The sequence below is a fragment of the Oratosquilla oratoria genome, chromosome 14 (assembly GCF_046742065.1).
Source record: "Oratosquilla oratoria isolate Oo_2021 chromosome 14, ASM4674206v1, whole genome shotgun sequence".
NCBI lineage: Eukaryota > Metazoa > Arthropoda > Malacostraca > Stomatopoda > Squillidae > Oratosquilla > Oratosquilla oratoria.
Window position 1 is genome coordinate 15,804,652 of NC_134790.1, and position 9,846 is coordinate 15,814,497.

The window sequence follows — 9,846 nt, forward strand, 5'->3', positions numbered from 1 at the left end:
AGGAAAAAAATGGTGGAGGAGGAGGAGGAGGAGGGCGTTGTTGCCGGGGGAGATACAAATCTGGAGGAGGAGGAGGAGGAAGAGAAGGAGAGGAGGAGGGCAGGAAGAGAAGGAGAGGAGGCGAGGAAAGAAGAGAAAGAGGAAGGGAGGAGAAGGAGCAGGAGTGAGGAGGAGGAGGAGAAAGAAGAAAAGGAGGAGGAGGAGAAGGAGCAGGAGGACGAGGAGGAGGAAGAAGAAAAGGAGGAGGTGGAGATGAAGGAGGTGGAAGAGGACGAGGAGGAGGAGAAGGAAGTGGAGGAGGTGATGGAGAAGAAAGTGGAGGAGGAGGAAGAGGTGGAGGAAGTGGAGGTGGAGGAGGAAGAGGTGGAGGAAGTGGAGGTGGAGGAGGAGGTGGTGGAGGTGGAGGTGGAGGAGGAGGAGGGAATAATGAAGAAAGGAGATTATGGAGGAGGGGGATGGTGAATCGGTATTAATATTACCTAAGTTTTATCTATATGTTACCTTTATATTATCTATACACCAACAAATAAAAAAAGAGCAAAAATGGTTGAAAATGGTTGAATTTCATGACAGCGGTTATACTCATTCTACATATCGACCCTAGACAGAGGGAAAGAGAGAGAGGGGGAAAGAGAGGGGTGAGAGAGAGAGAGAGAGAGAGAGAGAGAGAGAGAGAGAGAGAGAGAGAGAGAGAGAGAGAGAGAGAGAGAGAGAGAGAGAGAGAGAGAGAGAGAGAGAGGCCGAAATGGACAAGGATTAGAATCTAAAATCATTTCGTCATCAAAATCAATTAGAATTTTCAACTTACCCAGAAACGTTGCGCGGTGACGGCAACCATAACGATGCAAGTTAATTGGTCGTGATCGTTGAATTCCCACGGGTGGGCTAGCCAGTTATTATAATTAATATTATCATCATCATTATTATTATTATTATTATTATTATCATTATCATTATTATTATTATAATTATTATTGTTATTAATATATCATAATTGACATAATTATTGTCATTACTATTATCATCATTGTAATTATTATAATTTTCATTATTAATGTTGTTAATATCATGGTTACTATTATTATTATTACTATTACTATTATTATTATTATTATTATTATTATTATCATTATTATTACTATCATTATTATTATTATCATAATTATCATTATTATTATTATTATCATTATTATCACTTATTATCATTATTATCATTATGATTATGAATTTGTAATTATTGCATTGCATTGGAGAACTTATAAAAAGAAACAAAAACCAAAGGCATAATTAAATATCTAAATGAATAAATAGATGAATAAATAAAAATATATAAACAAACAAGAAATAAATAATTAAATGAATAAATAAATACATAAATATATGAATAGATAGAAAAGTAAAGAAGTACATATATGATTAAATCAATAGATAGGTAAACATGATAAACGTAGGCAAATAAATAAAAGAATAAAAAAAAAAGGAAACAAAATCCAGTCACAAATGATGAAAGCGACAAAACAATGAAATAATCTGAGTCATGTGACAAAGCACAGTCACCCCTTCTCACCCCCTCCCCCTCCCCCACCCCTCACCCCCGCCCTCTCACCCCACCCCGCCCCCTAACCCCCCACCCCAGCCCTCTCACCCCAACCCTCATCCCCCCTCACTCCTAGCGCCAATCGACTTTGTTCAATCAAAAGGTTGAAAAGGACCCTGGCTTGAACGAGAGGGCTGAACTAGGATGGACCGTGACCCCTGTGAGTCCTAGCTGTCCGAACACAAAGGGTAAAGGTGACGAGCTCGGCCATTAAGCGACTCCTGGCGTTGAACTCTTCCCCTCTCCTCCTTTTTATCTCTCCCTCCACACACTTCCTACCCCCTCTCACCTCCTCCCCTCTTCCCCTTCCCCTCTTTTTCTCCTCTCCATCCCCTTCTCCTGTTCTCTGTTCTCATCTATCTTCCCCTTTCTTTGTTTCATTCTTTGTTTTGTTGTTTTTTCTTCTACTTCTTCTTCAGTTCGTTGTGTTCAAAGCTCTGTTGGCATTCCCTTTTTTCTGTTTAATTCCTCTTTTACGTCCATGCCCCTCTCTTCCCCCCCTTTCCTCCTCTCCCCCTCTCCCACCCCTTCTCCCTCCCTTTCTGTCCGCCATTTTGTTTCTCCTCTCGTCCATTTTTTATTCTTTTATTTCTCCAGTTTCCAGAACTTTGTCCTTTTTCGGACTCAAATTCCCTTTCTACCAGAAAAAAAAATAAAAAATAGTTACCACCACTAAGGACGAAAGATAAAATACCAATTGGTATGGAAGGTATACATTGGTATAATCTGAGACCACATCACACCCAAGACGAATAAAATCACTTGTAGGTCAATGACATACACCTTGACGAGACACCCCTACGGATCAGGGTCACGTTCTCGTCCCCCAACTATAGAAGCGCTGGTTACACGATTGATAGCGTTAGGTGGTATGGGAGAAGCTACATGGAATTAAATCGTATGACGCTTCTTATATGATCTATACAGAGAGGCACGGCACTGGCGACAGAGATGGTAATCCACACTTTAAGTCCATTGGCACCAACTGGGGATCATCACGTTTTCAGTTTCTATGATATTTGGAAAATTGAATAAATAAATAAATAAATAGATAAATAGATAAAAAATAAATAAAAAATGAAAAAAAATAAGAAATAAAAAATATGATAAATGAAAAATCGCCACCGAAGTCGTTTCGACTCAAACCAAGTAGCAAAAGCAAGTAGCATGCTAGCGAGAAATGTCTAGTGTGCCGCCACATTTAGGTGTTGTAGAGATTCGGCGATAACTAGCGTTTCTATCCTTGGGAACGAAACTACAAATTGATTCCCCTTGTATGGAGACTGGTCTCCATGATAAAGGAATGCTGCATGACTGTGGGCCGTAGGGGGGGCGTCACTATAGGTGTGACAGAGTGAACTCACACTTCGACGCCTAAAATGCCAATTCAAAAAAGTAATAAAATAAAATAAAATAAAATAAAACAAAATAAAATAAAATAAGATAAAATAAAAATAAGATAAAATAAAATAAAATAAAATAAGTTAAACAAAAAATAAGACAAAATAAAATAAAAGTCTCCACTCTTGTAACACTAAGTTGAATACCATCGTCTGCCGTTAACCAGAATAAATTTCTTAAAGGTGACGCTGGGGTTTGGGAGGCCCATCGTCAAATGACGGAGAAAACGTGGAGACAGCAGTAGGGAGAATCACGCGGAGATAGCCTCGGGAGATTCACGTGGGAGATAGGAATGAGAGGATGACGAGGATACGTCTGGTCGAAGGGACCGCGTGGAGATAGAAATAGGGTGGAAACGTGGAGACAGAGTAGGAGAACACATGGAGACAGAGTAGGAGGATACACGGAGATAGAGTGAGAGAAAACGTGGAGACAGAGTAAGAGATTTTGTGGAGATAAGGTGGGAGATCACGTGGAGACAGGCCGGGAGAACACGGAGAGATAAGATGGGAGAACAAACGGAGACAGTAATCAGGAGTCATGGAGACAATGAGCGAAATCCTTGGAGATAATCAGCAAATTTTTTTGATCATTTAACCTTTTTCGCTTGAAAAATTCTCAAGATTTTTAACTTAAAATCAAAATAAGAATTAGAACACAGGAACATAAGAATGAAGGAGACTGCAAGAGACCATAAGGCCTACACTAGACGTGCAAACATGAGCAGAAACATTTCCTCTTTTATTTCTGATGTTGCCCGCTCTACGGGGTGACTAAACATGATAGCCTTTATCGAAACTCAGGGTGATTGTTTTGTAAATAAAAGTGAGGACTGGGATTAGAAGGGTGAAACGAAAGACTTTAGGGTGAAGGGGAAGGGTGTGTCCTAGGGTGGAGGTTTGAAAACGCGAGACAAGAAGTGTGAGGATAGGGTGCAAAAAATATTTAAGGGTGAAAATGAAAATACAAGTGAGAGTCTTGGATTCTTACTGTCACCACGTGATTTTATTCACCCTACGGCGAAAAGGGTGAAGTTTAGGGTGATATGAAATGAAAAACCCAGTGTGAAAGACGAAGGTGAATTTGAGAAAGCTTGTTGGAAAGACAAGAAAGAAAAGGGTGAATCAAAGCATTTAGGGTGAAGCTTAGGGTGACAGTGAGGAAGGAGGAACGTGAAGGTAAAGAATGAACGTGAGAACGGGTCACGTTCAGAGCAAGAGTGAGAACGAGCAAAGGTGATGGTGAGGGTGATGAACGTAAGGATGGAGGGAAGGTAAAGGAACGTTTTAGGGTGAACTTGAGGACGTTACGGGTGAACGTTTAGGGTGAGGCTGTGCAAGACCACGTTCAAGTGAACACAGGGTGACCAGGAGCACGAGGAAGGGAAGTCCAAGGGTGAAGCTGAGGGTGAAACTAAGGGTGACGCTGAAGAAGAAGAAGAAGAAGAAGAAGAAGAGAGAGAGAGAGAGAGAGAGAGAGAGAGAGAGAGGAGAGAGAGAGAGGAGAGAGGGAGAGAGAGAGAGGGAGAGAGAAGGAGAGAGGAGAGGAGAGAGAAGAGAGGGGAGAGCGAGAGCCGAGAGAGGGGAGAGGAGAGAGAGAGAGATGAGGAGAGAGAGAGAGAGAGAGCGGAAAGAGAGAGGAGACGTGAGAGATGAGGGGAGGGAAGGGGGGAAGAGGGAGAGAGAGATGAGGAGAGAGAGGAGAGAGAGAGAGAGAGAGAGACTGAGAAACGAGAGAGAGGGATGAGAGAGAGAGAGAATGGGAGATGAGAGAGAGGAAAGAGAAAGGAGGAGAGAGAGAGAGAGAGATGAGGCGAGAGAGAGAGAGAAGGAGGAAGAGAGAGAGAGAGAGAGAGAAGGAGGAAGAGAGAGAGAGAGAAAGAGGAAGAGAGAGAGGGAAAGAGAAGAGAAGAGAGAGGAGAGAGGGAGAAGGAGGAGAGAGAGAGGTGAAGGGGAGAGGGGAGAGATGGAGAGGGGGAGAAGGTAGAGAGAAAAGACGGGTAGAGGAGAGAGAGATAGAGAGGAGAGAGACTTGGCAGTGAGATGAGAAGGAGAGAGAGGTAAGAGAGAGGGAGAGGGGAGAGGAGAAGGAGAGCAGACGACTGAGGAGAAGAGGAGAGAGAGAGAGAGGAGAGAGTGTGGAGAGGGAGACGGAGAGCGAGGAGTGGAGATGAGAGCGTGTGGAGGAGAGGAGACCGAGAGAGAGGGAGAGAGAGAGAGAGAGAGATGATGACAAGAGAGCCGGAGGGAGAGAGAGCAGAGAGGGAGGAGGTGGGGACGAGATGAGAGAGTGGCGAGGGGGGGACGGGAGGTGGGGACGAGGGGTGGGAGATGTGGGGGTGAGGGGGCGGGGATAGGGGAAGGGGGAGAGAGGTGAGGGGGGGGAGGGGGAGAGGGAGGGGGGGGAGAGGGGAGAGGGGCGGGGGGTAGGGGGAGAGGAGGAAGATAGCTGAGGATGTGATGGGAGCAGAGAGGAGAGGTGGAGAGAGGAGAGAGTGTATGGGAGGAGAGAGGAGGGAGAAGGAGGGAGTGGAGGGAGGAACGAGGAGGGAGGTATGGGGAGGAGGTAGAGTGAGAGGGGGGGAGGGGGAGAAGGCGGGGAGAGGTGGTAGGTTGAGAGTAGGAGATGAGAGACGTGGAACGGAATGGGAGTGTGGGGGAGGGAGAGTGGGAGGGGAGGTGGGGGTGAGAGAGGGAGAAGGCGAGGGGAGGAGGGGGGGGGGGTGACAGAGGGGTGAGGAGTGAAAAAAAAGGAGGAAAAATGAGGAGTGGAGCTCGGGAAGAGGAGTAGGAGAGAGAGGATAGGAGGGGAGATAGTGAGAGGGAGAGGAAAGGAGTGAGGCGAGAGAGTTGGAGGGAGAAGCGAGAAGGTCGAGAGGTAGGGAGAGAGAGAGAGTGGAGAGAGGGAGAGTGAGAAGAGAGAGAGAGAGGAGGAGAGATGGGAGGAGAGAGAGAGAGAGAGTAGAGAAATGAGAGAGGAGGAGGGAGAGACGAGGGGAGAGAGAGGAGCGATGACAGAGGGAGAGAGAGAAGGAGAGAGAGAGAGGAAGAGAGAGAGAGAGGAGGGGAGTGAGAAGAGAGAGAAGAGAGGAGGGTGGAGAGATGAGAGCGAGAGGAGATGAGAGAGAGGGAGGAGAGGGGGAGAGAGAGAGAGAAGAGAGGGTTGGGGGAGATGGAGAGGGAGAGGAGAGGGAGGAGAGTAGAGGAGAGGAGGGAAGAATGAAGAGATGGGAGCGATGAGGGGAGAAGAGGTGGGGGGAGGGAGAGACGAGAGAGAAGAGAGGAGAGAGAGTTGGGAAGAGAGAGAGAGAGAGAGAGAGAGAGAGAGAGAGAGAGAGAGAGAGAGAGAGAGAGAGAGAGAGGGAGAGAGAGGGAGGGTACAGGGAAAAAGGCAACACAACGATTCACTGCAATCACAGTCGCTAACGAGGACCAAACATAGCCAGGTGTTGTCTCCCAGACTCCCCTTCGGCGTGGCGGAGGAGGCGAAGGAGGAGGAGGAGGAGGAGGAGGAGGAGGAGGAGGAGGAGGAGGAGGAGGAGGAGGAGGAGGAGGAGACGGTGGCGGCTCCCTCCTCTCTTCTTCTCATGTCTCCTCTCCCCTCCTCATCTCTCTCTTCTCCTCTCCTCTCCTCTTCTCTCCACATCTCTCTCTTCTCCTCTCCTCTCCTCTCTTCTACACATTTCTCTCCTCTCCTTTTCTCTCCTCTCCTCTCCACATCTCTCCTCATTTCTCCTCTTCTCTTCTCTCCTCTCCACGTCTCTCCTCTCTTCTCTCCTCTCCTCTTCTCTCCTCTCCTCTTCTCTCCTCTTCTCTCCTCTCCTCTTCTCTTCTCTCCTCTCCACATCTCTCCTCATTTCTCCTCTTCTCTTCTCTCCTCTTCTCTCCTCTCCTCTTCTCTTCTCTTCTCTCCTCTCCACATCTCTCCTCATTTCTCCTCTTCTCTTCTCTCCTCTTCTCTTCTCTCCTCTCTTCTTCTCTCCTCTTCTCTCCACATCTCTCCTCACTCCTCCTCTTCTCTTCTATCCTCTCCAGGTCTCTCCTCTCCTCTCCTCTCCTCTTCTTTCATCTTCTCTTCTGTCCTCTCCTCATCTCTCCTCTCCTCTTCTTCTCCTCATCTCTCCTCTCCTCTTCTCTCATTTTCTTCTCCTCATCTACTCTCCCTCTCCCCTCCACTCCTTTCCTCTTCCCTTTAAACCTTTCCCCTTCCTCCCCTTTCCTTTTCTTTCCTTCCTTCCCCTCCTCCTCTTTCCTCTCCTTCTTCCCCTCTCCTCCCCTCCCTCTCTCCCCTTTCCTTTCCTTCCCTTCCTTTCCCTTCTTTCCCCTCTCCTCCCCAATTCCATATAATTTTCCTTCGTTCTTCCTTCCCTTTCTTTCCTTTCTCTTTCCTTCTCTCCTCTTCCCCTTCTTTTCCTCTCCCTCCCTCCCTCCCTCCCTCCCTCCCTCCCTCCCTACTTTCCTCTCTTTCATTCCCTCTTTGTACCTCTTTCCCCTCTCATTACTCCTTTGCCCTTCTTTCTCCTCCCCTTTCCCCAAGTCCCGTCCTCTCTAACTGTCTCTCTTTCCCCTCCTCTCTTCTCCCCCTTCCATCTCTCTTCCTTTCCTTCCTATCTCTTCTCCCCTCTTTCACCATCGTCTTCTTATCCTTCCTTCAGTCCTTGCCTTTCTTTTTCTTTATCTTTGTCTTTCTTTTCTTTCTTTCTTTTTGTCTTTCCTTTCTTTCTAATTCCTTTCTTTTTTCTTTATTTTTGTCTTTCTTTTGTCTTTCTTTTTGTCTTTCTTTTCTTTCTGATTTTTTCTTTTTTCTTTATTTTTTTTCTTTCATTCATTCTTTCTTTTTGTCTTTCTTTTCTTTTTCTTCTCTTTTTATTTCTTTTCTGATTTCTTTTTTCCCGATTTCTTCCCTTCACCCTTTGTCCCCTCCAACAGCCGAGCCGAGCCGAGCCGAGCCCTAACGCTAGACAAAACAAAATCAATAAAATACATCGAACTGACTCGTCTAACTTCAGAGCCATGCTTTCTCTCTGCCCCCCATTCCTCTCTCTCTCTCTCTCTGCCCCCCTCTCTCTCTCTCCATCAATATTTCTCTCTCTCTCTCTCTCTCTCTCTCTCTCTCTCTCTCTCTCTCTCTCTCTCTCTCTCTCTCTCTCTCTCTCTCTCTCTCTCTCTCTCTCTCTCTCTCTCTCTCTCTCTCTCTCTCTCTCTCTCTCTCTGATCTCTCTCTCTCTCTCTCTCTCTCTCTCTCTCTCTCTCTCTCTGCCCCTCTCAATATATTTCTCTCTCTCTCCCTCTCTGCCCCCCTCTCTCTCTCTGCCCCCCCTACTCCCTCTGTCCCCACTCTCTCTCTCTCTGTCCCCCCCCCCTCTCTCAAGCTCTCTCTCAGGTTATTGATCGATGAAGGACCCGCCTTGCAATGATTGTATTTATTCTGGCCAATGTTGATGGATTTTATTCATTTGAAACTTCGCCATTGGGACCAAAACAGTCTGGGTGGATCGAGGCGCCATTGTTTGTCTTTCATCGGCCGAATGGAATCGTCAGGTCTTAGTCAAAATTAAATATATAAAGGTCATCACTGTGACGAAGAGGTACAGGGATTACCCCTTCCCGTCTACCTCTGATTCGCCGCTGTTAGCGTCTCAGGCTGCCATATAGTACCGAGATCGGACCATGCTTCCGGCGTGAAGAGTAAATCAATTAATCAATAGATAAATGGATGAAGAAATAAATTGATGAATGAATAAATGAATTGATGAATAGAGATAAATAAAGAGTGGAGATGGAATTCCTGGAGTAATTCAGATAAAAAAAAAAAAAAAAAATAAAACATAAACAGAAATCAAAAGATAAATCAGCAGGAATAAATGAATTGATAGAATGAAATAAATTCCTTGTGTGTGTGACATAAAGCAAGTTAGGAAAGAAACTGAAACGTTGAAAGGGGGGAAATTCGAAACACGAAATTATGAAAGAAATCAATTTAAAGTAAGCAAAAGAAGAAAAAATCGAGTAATTAAAAAGTGATCAGATAAAGAAGATAAGATAAAGAGGATCAATTTGGTGAGAATGACAGTATCGTGAAGTCAAAAGATAAGAATATTCAGGAATTTATAAAGAAAAAGGATCGAAAATTAATTCTTTTATTCAAAAAATGTAAAAAGTTAGATTAACACAGAAATCAAGGAACAGGAAGTAAAACGAAAGAAATTGTGAAAAATAAAACGTAGAGCTAAAGACCACAGAAACACTGGTGAACATAAGAATAAAGGAGACCGCAAGAGACCATAAGGTCTACACTAGGCAGTTCCATGTCCATTACCACCTGTCACCCCATCCATAAAGTTGTCTAACCTTTTCTTACAACAACCGATAGTTTCAGCGCTCACTAAATGGTTACTTAATCTATTCCATTCGTGAAAATGGTGAGGGGCATACGCCAAGAGGCGCTGAGCAGCTATAGCTGAGCACATCGCCTTTGCCCTATGTGTTTGGAGAAAGTGTGTGGAGGATATCAAGACACACAGATGTCCATACAGATGCATGGACACGTAGAGCACTACGAATCGGCTTAACGTCAAGAACTCCCCCTATCAGGAGGCTAAGACAGTGCCCCTTACAGAGGACTTTGTAGCGAGGATTTTAATGGACCATCCCCTTGGTCCAACTCGCTTGCGGCAAACACAATATGAAAGAAGGTGATATTGTCAGACAATATAAGCAACTTCAAAGAGGAGACTACGAGTATAGCTCTTAATCTTAAACACAAACACACACATACACATACACACACACACACACACACACACACACACACACACACACACACACACACACACACACACACACACA